At 42.2% G+C, this 13279-nt stretch overlaps 1 protein-coding gene and 1 long non-coding RNA gene across 3 annotated transcripts in view; one reads left to right on the plus strand and one right to left on the minus strand.

The window, feature by feature from the left end:
• Nucleotides 1-13279, minus strand: part of POU6F2 (POU class 6 homeobox 2) — a 389312-nt gene that overhangs the window by 99636 nt on the left and 276397 nt on the right. The gene's annotated exons all lie outside the window — the stretch shown is intronic.
• The window catches only part of LOC112446410 (uncharacterized), a 29676-nt gene that overhangs the window by 10504 nt on the left and 5893 nt on the right, over nucleotides 1-13279 (plus strand). The window contains exon 2 of the long non-coding RNA XR_003034397.2: nucleotides 1090-1275. This is a non-coding gene — a long non-coding RNA (uncharacterized lncRNA). The remainder of the gene's footprint in view (nucleotides 1-1089; nucleotides 1276-13279) is intronic.

Below are 13279 nucleotides of genomic sequence, written 5' to 3' on the forward strand. Positions count from 1 at the left end.
ACTTTTTCTATTTTTGGTTCTCTAGTACTTTTCCCAGTCTTTACAGTTCCTTAGATATTCACAACCATCTTCAGTTATTTAATCTTTCAGCTGAAAAATCTTTTAAGATACTGTGTCTTAACCCATCAGCCATTTTTAGTATACTGCCCCTGAGCCTTAACTAACCTATCTTGATCTAATAAATTCTTTACAATTCTATAGAGCAGGTGCTCTCAAACTTCATTGATCATTGGAATCACTGTCTCCACCACAGAGACTCTGAGTTTGTAGTTCTTAAGTCCGGTGACTGTAGTCTATATTACCAAATGATCAAAGCTTTTTTCTTTAATTTTTTCTCATGCAAAAAATTAAACAATCTAAAAGAAGACACAATAGTATAACTCCCATGAACCCATCACCCAGCTTTAATAATTATCAACTTATGGTCAATCTTCTTCCATTTATACCTCACCCAACAATCCTCAGCCATATATTATTTTCCTTTCCATATCCTTTTAAAAAATGTTCCAGACATCCTATTATTTCACTTGTAAGTATTTCAGCATCTTCAAAAGACATTCTTAAAAATATAACTACATATCATCATCATACCTAAAAATATTAAAAGTAATTCCTTAACATCATCAGATTTCCAAGTCAGTAGTCATATTTCCATCTGTGTCATAAATGTCATTCTTTTTGCTTTTTTGTAGCTTGCTTAGATCCTAATCTAAACAAAGTTCATGTAATGAAATCAGTTGCTATGTCTTTTGACCTACAGGTCCAATCCTCCAGGTCTTCCTCTCTGTCTCTTTTTCTTACTATTTACTTGTTGAAGGAATCTCTCCATGGGGTTTTGATGTGTGGCCAATCTGGGAATCAGGACTGCTCTGATGCACTCCTAGGAACCACCCAGAGGGAGAAAGACTGGAGCAATCAGTGCTCTGGAGTCCTCACCTTTGTTTATGAAACTCTGTACTCTTTCTCCTCCATGTTACCTGCAAACCTTTTAATAACATTGCATTTTTGGCCATTGTTCACCTTGAGATTTTTTTTAAACCCATTATTTCTACATTCATATGTATGTGATTTCTTTTCCTCATCTTATAGTATATGTGTCTATCCTTCTTGAATATCATCTTTCTGGAGCTTGGGGAACCTCCCTGTCCTGAAGTATAAGCATGGCAATGGGCATCTCAGCCAGGATCCAAGAACAATCCCATTAGGTTTTTCCAAATCATTTGGAGGAAGAAGGTGTCTCCTATGGCTCTTCATCCACGGATTTTCTTGTCTCAGGTAAGATCACATTTTGAAAACTTTTTAGTTAAGTTGTTAGGTAGTAAGAAGACAATATATTTATAAGGACTACTCATTCCATCTTCTCAGTAAATTAAGAAGACATCCAAATGTTTTAACTTTCGTGGCATATAGAGGAGCGAAATCAGGTGGACGAAGTCTAGATAAAAGTTGGAAGTGGCATGACATGGGATGAGGTGCCCAGATAATTTAAATGTCCCAAACAGGACTGTTCTGAGAACGGAATGGGTGCTACTGGTAACTACACTGGGCAGACAGACACAGAGACCGTTCTGGTTAAAATGGCATGTGCGGTTGCCCAGGCTGGAGCCAGACAGACTCAAATCCCAACTCCATCTGTGACAAGTTCCCAGCTTCTCTGAGTCCTGGTGTCTTTATTCCTGTAACTGATCACCAAGCAATGTCAGAATGCACATACAAAACACCTAGCATGCCTTGAATGCTCACTAGTGTTTTTATTTTTTAACGCAGATTGTCATTTTTCTACGAGAGATTCTGGATGTGTTTGTCCACTTTACTAGTGGGGCTTGGGGCAGCCAGAATGTGTCATGTGAGAGTCTCCAGTATCCACTGTTGGGGGCGTGAGGTGCACCCATGGTGGGAGAACCACTTTCCTTATCCTTGGGTTTTTCTATCTGCTTTGTGACACTCTTATGTTTTGAAAAATATAATTTAACTCACAGATCAATCAGACCTATAAAATACTAAGAAAGCCCACTCCTCTATTATATTCTAAATAACAAGACCCATCAGACATTGTTGAGACGGTGGGGCAAAAGAAACAAAAGATTAATTAGAAAATAGTGTTCTTTGCTTTGATTGTACATTTCGTCCCAAATGAAAGGAACTGATTTCAAGCAGTCTAAATGAAGACTGCATTTCCCAAAGCCCATTGATAAGACAGTGCAAAGAAAAATAGGGTGAAAAATATTTCAAAGAAATCATGGTCGTAATAAACTCTATTTACTTATGGCCTTTACTCTATGTGCCAGGCATTTTCCTAAATATAAAAATAAGTAGGCAATATTTCTTTCATTAGGAATTGTTATCTTCATCGAGTCATTTTGCAAATAAATTTAAAATAGGTCACAGGCACTTCCAGATTTGTGAAATGAATAGCTGTTAAGTGAGAAATCATCACTCATCACAATTATTGACAGTGCTGGGATGTACAGAGGTGTGAGACTTAGTGTCTGTTCTTAAGGGGCTTATAATTCAAGCAGGATAACAACTTTGTCCATTAAAAAAAAAGGAAAAAAACAAACCCAGAATGACTAAAATTGCATATGTTAAGTGTTCATCATGTGAGTTCAGAGAACAGAGCAATTATTGAGCACTGGGCAAGCGTGGGTGCTATGTGGAAGGAGTAGGAGGTAACAGGAGCCAGGAGGGATCCGTGGTGGGAAGAGTGGGAGGTCTTGGCAATGGGTCTGGCACTCACAGAGTCAGGAAGGTGGCTGCGGGGCCCGGGGAGTGGCGGGTGGAGGACAGTTAGGGCAGTGGAGGGAGGAGGGAGATGGGTGAAGAGTAGGCAGGTTATGAAAGTCAAAAAAGAACCTTGCGAATGAGGGCAAATGCGAACAGAGTGTTCTTTCAGGAAGTTTTGCTTGCCTGCCATTTGCAAAGCAGACAGAATCGGGGAGAAAACAGAATTACAAAAGACCAGAACAGGGAGGAGGAGAGCCAGACCAGGTAGGAGAACTGAGGAAAATTCCAGACGCCTTGGATGTTCCAGCCCACGATTCCTCTGACCAGGCCCCAGGGACCTGGCTTCTGGCCTGCAACTCCTAGAAAGACTTTGTCCCATGGTGAATCCTAACAAACCTAAAACAGTCAGTTCATCAGTGTGGGGCCCTATGCTTTCTCACAGCCATTTTCTCCCCCCTTTCTTGTTCTCTTTTGAATCATCTCCTCATTTCTGGTGGGATAACTTAGCTTTTAATACATTATTTTGTTTCTCAATTAATTTGTTAAACTCTTCATTTTGTGTGAGTTTTCAGTTGCCTGGATAGTGGTATAATGTTGAATCTCGAATTTCCCTGCAGTTCAAATGTGTGGTGGCTGGAAGTGAGGGGTTTGCATTAATGTTTTGGTCTTTTAACCACTGGGGATGATGTTTAGCATTTAGCAGCTCATCAGCACATTCAGTTTGTTGAAAGTGAAAGTGTTAGTCGCTCAGTCACATCTGACTCTTTGTGACCCCATGGACTGTAGCCCACCAGGGTCCTCTGTCCATGGAATGCTCCAGGCAAGAATACTGAAGTGGGTAGTCATTCCCTTCTCTAAATCTGCTTCCTGAGTTGTTAAAGCGTGAAAGTGAAAGTGAAGTCGCTCAGTCGTGTCTGACTCTTTGCGACCCCATGGACTGTAGTCTACCAGGCTCCTCTGTCCATGGTATTCTCCAGGCAAGAATACTGGAGTGGGTTGCCATTTTCTTCTCCAGGGGATCTTCCCGACCCAGGAATCAAACCCTGGTCTGCCATATTGCAGGCAGACGCTCTACCCTCTGAGCCACCAGGGAAGCCCTGAGTTGTTATATGTCTAAGAATTCCCACTTCTGCCTGCTTAAGAGCTAGGTCTTTCAAAGAAGTGTTTTTCAAATTCTTCCGATCTTGCCTTATAGTAAGAAATACATCTTATAACTCAAACCAGTACATACATGCATATAGAAATATACATATACATGTGTGTGCTTAGTCGCTCAGTCGTGTCTGACTCTTGCAACCCCATAGACTGTAGCCTGCCAGGCTCCTCTGTCCATGGATTCTCCAGGCAAGAATACTGGAGTGGGTTGCCATCTCCTTCTCCTGGGGATCTTCCCATATATATACATCAGATCAGAGCAGATCAGATCAGTCGCTCAGTCGTGTCCGACTCTTTGCGACCCCATGAATCGTAGCACGCCAGGCCTCCCTGTCCATCACCAACTCCCGGAGTTCACTCAGACTCACGTCCATCGAGTCAGTGATGCCATCCAGCTATCTCATCCTCTGTCGTCCCCTTCTTCTCCTGCCCCCAATCCCTCCCAGCATCAGAGTCTTTTCCAATGAGTCAACTCTTCGCATGAGGTGGCCAAAGTACTGGAGTTTCAGCTTTAGCATCATTCCTTCCAAAGAAATCCCAGGGCTGATCTCCTTCAGAACATACATGCATATAAATCTCTCTCTCTTCTCTCTATATCTACATATCTATGCCTGTATGTAACTCTATATATCTACATGTATATAATTTAAACTGAAGCTTTTGTTTTTTTTACAAAATTCTGGTTACAAATTACTAAACCGATAAGATAATCACTCAAAATGTGGTTATTTTAGCCTTCCCCAATCTGGGCATGTGGTCCCACCTGATTCTTCATCAGGCACCATAAAAAGGTCCAAAAAGTGTAGCCTGTTGAGTGCCAAGACCACCTGGTGTTCTATGACTGCCTCTCTCTGTCATTTACCAGATTCATTCTCAATGGGATGGAGAAAGGATGGGGGCCTTTTCAGACTGGAAGTAAAAGGGTATAAGCATCTGGTCCAGGGATGAATGAGTCGGATTTGGACAACCCATCACAGGGTCAGAGAGAAAGGTCTTATAACTACTGATTGGGGAGGAGGCCTCCTTCTCCTGTTCCTACTTGGTCCTACATTGCACTTAAAATCTAACCATGGAATGTCTATACTAGGGTGCACTTTAAGGCCCCTTTCTCTGTATTGCTAATGGAGAGACAGGTTTTGTAAACACTGAATGAATCACAGCTCAGTGTCAGGGCTAGACACTGAAAAGAATCAGGACCCTGATTTGTTTTCTTTAATAAAGAAGTATATTCCACCTCCACCCCAAACACACAGCATGGGGTAAAGTGGTGTTTATTTTAAAATTAGAATACCAGGGCCATGCCCTCAGGGGAACAATCAGCTTGTACTGGCTAGGTTTCTTCCTCCTCTGTTGTGACACTTTAGATTATTTCAATCCACACCAGAGTTGTAGAGACAGGTTGGCAAGGAGATTTTTCTAAAGGTTTTTCTTCTGCTGGCTTGGAGCCAGAGGTTTTGTCCTCTGACCTTTTGATTCTCATTCTGCATCTAATCAATGTCAGGTCACTGCAAGGAAAACTAAAAGGAGGTTAAGTAGAAAAACCAAAAGCCTGAATCCCGACAGGCACAAAGGCCCAAGCCTGAGGGCCCAGTTTTAGAAGCTCACCATTCTTGAAAGAGTATGATCACTGGGGTAAGAGAATATTTCTCGTTTACCTCCTCCCATCCCTGCATTTGTTTGGTGCCTGATTTGTTTCTAGTTGCTGCATGGAGGTCAGAGCAAGCCAGGAAAATGAATGGAATCAGCCTCCTGCTGGGCCGCCTGGAGCGGGCGGGTGTTACGGATCAGCATAAAACCAGCTCCCTTTCCTGGGCCGGGGCCGATGTAACTCACTGGACTGGCAAATTACATCAGACCTACAGCTGTAACCCGACATTATGATTAATTTGATCAGTAATTTCTCCTGTTTTTCATTTTAATCGGTGTGACTATTCTGCTGTGGCAGGTCTTTCAGATCTAATTAAGATAAATTTCCGAGTAAAAGACTTGGCAGACTTTCCGAGTCAAATCCAGGCATCAAGTGTGAAGACCTGCCGCCCCAGTCAATCACCTTTGGGGAGGGCTGTGCGGCACCCAGCCATCACCCATTCACACTTAAGCAAACTCATAATCTCCAGCACTGCTTAGTCATTCTCTCAAAACATCCTGGGCAGAAAAGTGAAGAAAAGAAAGCTCCAGACAATGTCATTTCTCCCCATGTGCTCACACTCCACTGATCTGCCCAGACTCCGTGGATAACCTTGTAAGTATGTAAGTGGACACTTGACAGAATCCCTGAATTGGTGTTTATGAAAAAGATTTTAAATATACAAGTGCATACGTATGTATCAAAGAAACACAGAGATGTTCACACACAAATATGGAACACACAGACATATAACTATGAAGATTTCACGTCTATACACACACATAGAGCCTAACCTTTTAATGCAAGAGTCCAGCCGGCCTCTATGCATTGGATTTGCATTGGCAGGATTTAAGGGTGTACTTCTTCAATTTGTTTTCTTTTAGGTCAACCTGTGCATTCATATATGCTTCCTAAGGTTAGGGGCTGATACTTGTACAAGTCTGGTAGGTGGTCTCTGCCTTCTTTTTTAGAATATTCATTATTTATTTATTGGACTGCACTGGGTCTTAGTTGTGGATCTAGTTCCCTGACCAGCGATTGAACTCAGGCCCCCTGCATTGGGAGTGCAGAGTCTTAGCCACTGGACCAACAGGAAAATCCCTAGTCTCTGTTCTTTGAAGATGATGTTAACAAGCAAGACCTGCCTGTCTGATCCGGTACAGACAGACATTGGACTGGTGTCAAGGATGTGCCTGGGTTACTGTGTCTACATGGTTACTTACAGGAAGTACAAAACAACAGGCAAGAACTTCAAAAGAGCAGATGCTTTTGAAGACTTATTTTGCATTTTATGGAGCAGACAACGCCTCACCATGATTGCACAGCTTTCAGTGATCATAAAGCAAATTCTCTATTCTGATAGGAATGGCCTCTTGGAAAACAAATGTGGCTGGAGTGAAGATGCTGCGTTTGAACGTCATTTTGTACCCCTGATTAAGAGGGTTGAGAAGTTTTATAAGCTGCACAATAGGATTCTTCACCATTCTGACTCTGTCTGAATGATTCTGTTACCTGTTTTGCATGTGTGTGTTAGTCATTCAGTCATATCTGACTCTTTGTGACCCCATGAACTGTAGCCTGACAAGCTCCTCTGTCCTTGGGATTCTCCAGGCAAGAATACTGGAGTGGGTTGCCATTTCCTTCTCCAGAGGATCTTCCTAACCCAGGGATTGAACTCAGGTCTCCTGCATTGCAGGCAGATTCTCTACCATCTGAATCACCAGGAAAGCAGCTTGGCTTTTGCTTTTAAAAAAAAAAAAAAAAGTGTACTGAGATGATGATGGAAGAGGACACTCCCTCACCCGCTACCAAAGGAGACAGTCTCAAGGGCACTTTCATGCTGCATGCAAGATGGAGGAAGGAAAGTAGGTCGGCCTGATCTTTGTACCTGGTTCTGTAGCCAGGTGATCTTGGGCCTAACGAGTGGAATGAGACTCTGCCTTCTCACAAAGATCCTGCTGGCTCTCTCAGCTCTAAGGTAGTTAGTGGCCACACACCACTTTTATCTCTTGAGTTTCAATTTGGTGGAAACAGTTTCAACAAAACTAGCGCATTTATTAAATAAAGAGAAGGTATGGTTGAGACCTCAACCCCAACCTCAGAGTTACTGGTTCTCGAGCCATGATGAGATCAAGACTGAGATCAGGAAGAAAGACCAAGACAAGAAAGTAAGAGTCTTTCTGCCAGCAGAGCCTCTACCTCCATCTTCATCTGAAAGGAGACAAATCGTTACGTGATTTAAGTAAGATCTCTTCTAAAAGATGGACATGTCACAGTGGAAAAAGACACAATGAGGCAGATTCGCCCAGTGGACAATGTTTTAGGTCAGGTAGACTTCGGTTTAAACCTTGCCTCTCTTAAGTCTTTCCTCTTAACTTCCTCATCTGTGAAATGAAGCTAGTGGGGCGCTGAAGGTTTATGGTGTAGAGTTGGCTACACCAGAGCATCAGCCTCACTTGAGAGCTAGTTGGAAATGCAGACTCTGGTGTGCACTTTATACCTGAGAACTGAGTCAGAGTCTACATTTGTCAAGGTCCTAGGGGGATTCATATGTAAACAAAAGCTTGGAAAGCCTTAGTACAGATTAGATGAGTCAATGTTTTATCAGCATTTGGAATATCTAACTAGTTTTCAATCAGTAGCAGTTGCTCTTTTTGGGGAGAAAAGGATTATGCATTTTGTCTGTTATATTTTGAGTATCAGATGTGAATCACCAGGTTTGAGATTCTTCTGCAAATATTGGCTAATAACTCAGCTTCAGAATTAGGGAGACTATTTAGTGGATCAAAAAGTACAGATACGGTTCTTTTCATTCTGTGATGGTTGTGAATCTGGGGATGGCACAGGGTAGAAGTAACATGGGCTCATTCTTTTGAGAAATGTAGAGCTAGTTTTATTGTATCATAGAAGTAAAGTTAGCGCCAACTCATGCAACCAACACAGCCAGTAAAAAGTATTTTGTATAAACAAGAGGTAGGAATTTGCTCTTTTAGAAATGAACAATTGGGTGCCTATTTATAAGACAATAGGTAGTTGTCTGGAACTCTGGCCCCACAATGGAGTCTCCTGGGGAACTTAAAAAATGCTCATATCCATATTTTACACCACTCAGTTTCCATCAGAATCTCTGAGTGGGACCCAGGCATTGGTATTCTTAAAAAACTCCTCAGGTAATCCCAAAGTGTGTCCAATGCAAAGAATCACTGGCATTGACTTTGGAAATTTTTTTTTGGAAAAGAAAGTAAAGATTGAACAAAATATAGTGGGTGGTGTGGGCATGCCTCCAGCTGTTTGGAGATGGTGTGACTTCAGGGAGTCAAAAAGAGGGAGAAAGTTAAGCAAGGCAGTGAGATGATGGGCCCTTGGAGTGTAGAAAATATTCAGGGGTCTTTCTTTCTGGTATGAAGATCTCCACTTTGTCACTTAAGGATACTAACTGCCAATGAAAACCTGGTATGCAGGTTGTGCCTTGAAGATGCTTAAAATGAATCCACTGTGATTGTTACAGGGAGTTTGGAAAATACCCCATCTTTGCTTTGTGCCTTTAGTAACTCCTTGCTGTGTCCAGGTTGCTTCCAAGAACCATTTGGTTTTCATCCTCAATTGTTCAAACTTCTTTCATGGGGTGCAGAATACTGAAGGTAATAACTACTCTAAGAATGTTACTTCTTAGAACCATAGACAAGAGCACAAGGTTATTTTCCCTCTGATTTAAAATATTAGATGTTTACAAGCCAGCCAGACACAGGAGTGCTTTCCTTGGGGGAAGTGAGAGGGTTTCTCTGAAATCTTATCCTCTCTGAAGCCTTTCACATCACTCTGCTCTCTTTAAACGCCACATTGGTAACCTCCCAGTGCAAAGGACAAAGAGTTCAACTCTGGAAAGAGCAGCTAGCCTCTGGGAGGGTATGGGGTCCAGCTGAGAAAAAGAAGGAGATCCCTAACTTTACTTCTTTTCAATGTCAGTTAAATATCTTCTGGTGTAGAAATCTAAGTGGTGGCGCCAGGTGGATCCCTGACAAATGACAGTTCAGACAAAGTGTATCAGGCTGGAAAGGCGGCATTGACTGGAGCCCAACTGGGCCTTCAGACATTAGTTTCCAGAAGAGAGCCGTCAGCATACAAATCCACCACGGTGTTCACCTGTGGCCTTGCAGGCCTCCCCACGACAAGTGGCTGAAGAGACAGAATTGCCCTTTCCCGTGGACGGCCACTCTGAGGGGCATCTGAGGCTTTGACATGTGGGTTTCTCTTATGCATGAAAGAAGAGGCTCTGGAACTGGTCTTCTCAACATGGTGCGTTTGAAGCCAGAATGCCCAATTTACTTCTCAACAGTGGGGGATAAAAGAGAAGGAAAACACCAGTGCCTTGGAGGTTTTTTGTTTGTTTGTTTTTGTTTTTCTCTTTTAAATAGGAAACAGAAAAAGAGCCAGGACAAGAGTCTTATAACTGTAAGAATGCCCCCAGAGACACGGGGCCTAGTATTCTAGAGGACTTAACTGCTGTAGATTTTAGACTGACTTGACCTGTTGTTTGGAATCTAACCCCTCTTAAAACACAGGGATGGAGACTGAGATTGAGAGTACTAGGGACTCTCTTGATCCCTGGAAATTCCACAGTCACAAGACAGGACAGTAGAGGTGAGGGGAGGGGAGGGTGTCCCTTCTGGCTGTCCTGTTGGTTCCACGGACTTGCCAGGGGCTCTGGGGTCCAGTGGTCACTATGTGGCCCTGCTGTGGGGAGGAACGACTCCAGGTGTAGTGTGTGTGAAGAGAAGAAATGATGGCAGTGAAGAAGAGGAGATGGAGGGAGGACCACCTGAAGGAGAAAGAATCCCTAAGACCTCAGCCCCAAGAGGGGGCACTCCAGTCAGACCTTTGTTTTTTCACTTAGTGATTTTGCTTGCTGTCAACTGTGAAGACCACCCTTGGTTTTGGCTTTCTCTGCTCTTGCTTTGGTTTTGAGTTTTTCTTTTTTTCCTTTCCCCATCTTTCTATACTTTCCTTTTCTCCATTGTCCATTGGATTAGATCTGTGGATTTTTCCATGAAGTTCTAGGTAAGCAGATGCAAGGTTATTTTAGTTGTGTGGATACTACAATAGAGAAGGAAGCCTTGAAGTACTGGTTCCTGAAAGATTTTCTATGGGATTTTAATAGGTGTTACATGAAAAAAAAGGTTCAATGATTATATATTTGGGTAATTCTTTCTAAATTATTTCTTAAATAATTTACACTAGACATCTTTACTACAGGATGTCTTTCAACTTTTAGTATTCTAATATTCATCAAGAAATATCGAGGAACAGCATACACTGTACAACAGTGATGTCTATCTGTCTGTCTATCTATGTATCTCCCTCCCTATCTATATGGCTTCCCAGGTGGCTCAGTGGTAAAGAATCCTTCTGCCAACACAGCATGTGCAAGTTTGATCCCTGGGTTGGGAAGATCCCCTGGAGTAGGAAATGGCAACCCATTCCAGTATTCTTGTCTGGAAAATCACATGGGCAGAGGAGCATGATGGGCTACAGTCCATGGGGTTACAAAGAGTTGGACACAACTGAGTGACTAGGCACACACACAGACACACACACACACACACATCTATTTACCTACTTACCTACCTACCACAGAATCCATTTTCAATAAACTCCCTTTGGACTAGAGTTTTGTGGAAGACACTTTGAGAAATGCTGCCTTACAAAAATGCTGGCAGCCAAATTAGGAAATAAAAAATTTTGGCCAACACTCCAATGAACATTGCAGAGACAGTAAAATACAAATTGAAGTGCCTTGAAGTCTGACAGTGATGCTGAGGAAGTTGCTTCAACTTTCTAATACTCTTGGATCTGAATAAAGATGATTTTTTTTCTTTTCTGGGTTGTTGTGAGGAGAAAATGAGAAGCTGAAGTCTTTAGAGAGTATAAGATACATTTGAACAATGATAATGATTATTTCAATCAGAACTGTGAACCTGTGAGGCTAAATGCATGAAATAATGTATATAGAAATGTACTTCAGGGCTTCCCTGGTGGCTCAGTGGTGAAGAATCTGCCTACCAATGCAGGAGACCTGGGTTCGATCCCTGATCTGGAAGATCCCACATGCCGAGGAGCAACTAAGCCTGAGAGTCACAACAATCTAGCCCGTGCTCTAGAGCCTGGGAGCCACAAGTACTGAAGTCAGTGAACCCCAGAGCCGGTGCTCTCCAACAAGAGAAGCCACGGCAGTGAGAAGCCCGAACACAGCAACTGGAGAGGAGCCCCTACTTGCCACAATTAGAGAAAAATCTGCACAGCAACAAAGACCCAGCACAGCCAAAAATAAATAGATAAATTTTTAAAAATGTACTTTGTAAATTTCAAGACACATGGCAAATATTAGCCAAATACTATCAAGAGTATCTCTTGAGTCCTGCATGTGTGTTGTGGGTTATGGTGTTGTACATATATACTTCAAATCACTTTATTTGTGCTATTTCATAAACAGAATGTAAAGCTAAAATGAACTTAAAGGTCATCTAATGCAAACTTTTCATGTAGTAAGTGACACATTGAGTCCCACAGACTAGGTGGCTTACCCAAGGTCACAGAGCTAGTTAAGGGCAGAACCAGCATCACCAAGATGCTTCCTATTTACTCATGTGTTAAAAACCACAACATTGGGAATATAGAAGGAAAGAAATATTTTTACTTCTTAATAATATGGATGGTGAAACCAAGGTTATGGGGGTTGAAGTGAGAATTCTTTAAGATGATACAAGCACAAGGCTCCGATTCTCTCTCTCCCTGCCCTCCGCACATCTCCCAGGTCCAGTCCTGGCCTGTGCTGTGTTCCACCCTCCCTCTGCAATGGTCCCCTTTTCAGAAATCCTCCTAGCCTCTTTCATGTATACAAAAACTACAAAATGCATTATCATTATTAGCTGCATTCTAGCTTATATGGGGTTTTACGTAGTGTGCCATGCATCATTTTATGGTGTACACATGCATTATAATTCCCATGATTATTTTCTTTTTTTCAGCTTCGAGTGGGTCTGTTTGTCTCATAGTCCTCCTTGGATTATAATATCTATTGTCAAGGAAGCAAAAAGGCAGGCAGGACACTGATATTTTTTGAGAGCCAGCTATCAGGAATTGAATTAGATACTCTCATAAAAGTAATCTCATTCAATCCTCACGTCAACCCTCCAACCAATGAGGAAACTGAGACTCAGAAGAATGGGCGGACCTCACATAACCACCCAGCAGAATCAGCATCTGAGCCCAGGTGTGTTCACTTCTAAACACAACTTCTTGTCCTATGGCATCAAGCTGTTCTTCAAACATTCCTTAAGGGCACAGTGCATCACATATGAGCTTAATAAACACAGATAATGGTAAAAGTGCTTTCTTTATGATCTTGAGGATTATTCACTTGCAAACCTGTACTTCAGGAGTCAACTAAAAACCTTGTAGACTTTTAAAAACTATAAGGAAATATCACCTCACACCAGTCAGAATGGCCATCAAAAAATCTACAAACAATAAATGGTACAGAGGGTCTGAAGAAAAGGGAACCCTCCTACACTGTTGGTAGGAAATTTGGTACAGTCATTATGGAGAACAGTTCAGCAGTTCCTTGAAAAACTAAAAATAGAGCTACCATATGACCTGCAATCCCACTCCTGGGTATATATCCAGAGAAAAACATGATCCAAAAGGATACATGCACCCCAGTGTTCACTGTAGCACTGCTGACAATAGCCAATACATGGAAGCAAACGAAGTGTC

This window comes from Bos taurus, chromosome 4 (genome assembly GCF_002263795.3).
Source record: "Bos taurus isolate L1 Dominette 01449 registration number 42190680 breed Hereford chromosome 4, ARS-UCD2.0, whole genome shotgun sequence".
In the NCBI taxonomy this organism is placed as follows: Eukaryota; Metazoa; Chordata; class Mammalia; order Artiodactyla; family Bovidae; genus Bos; species Bos taurus.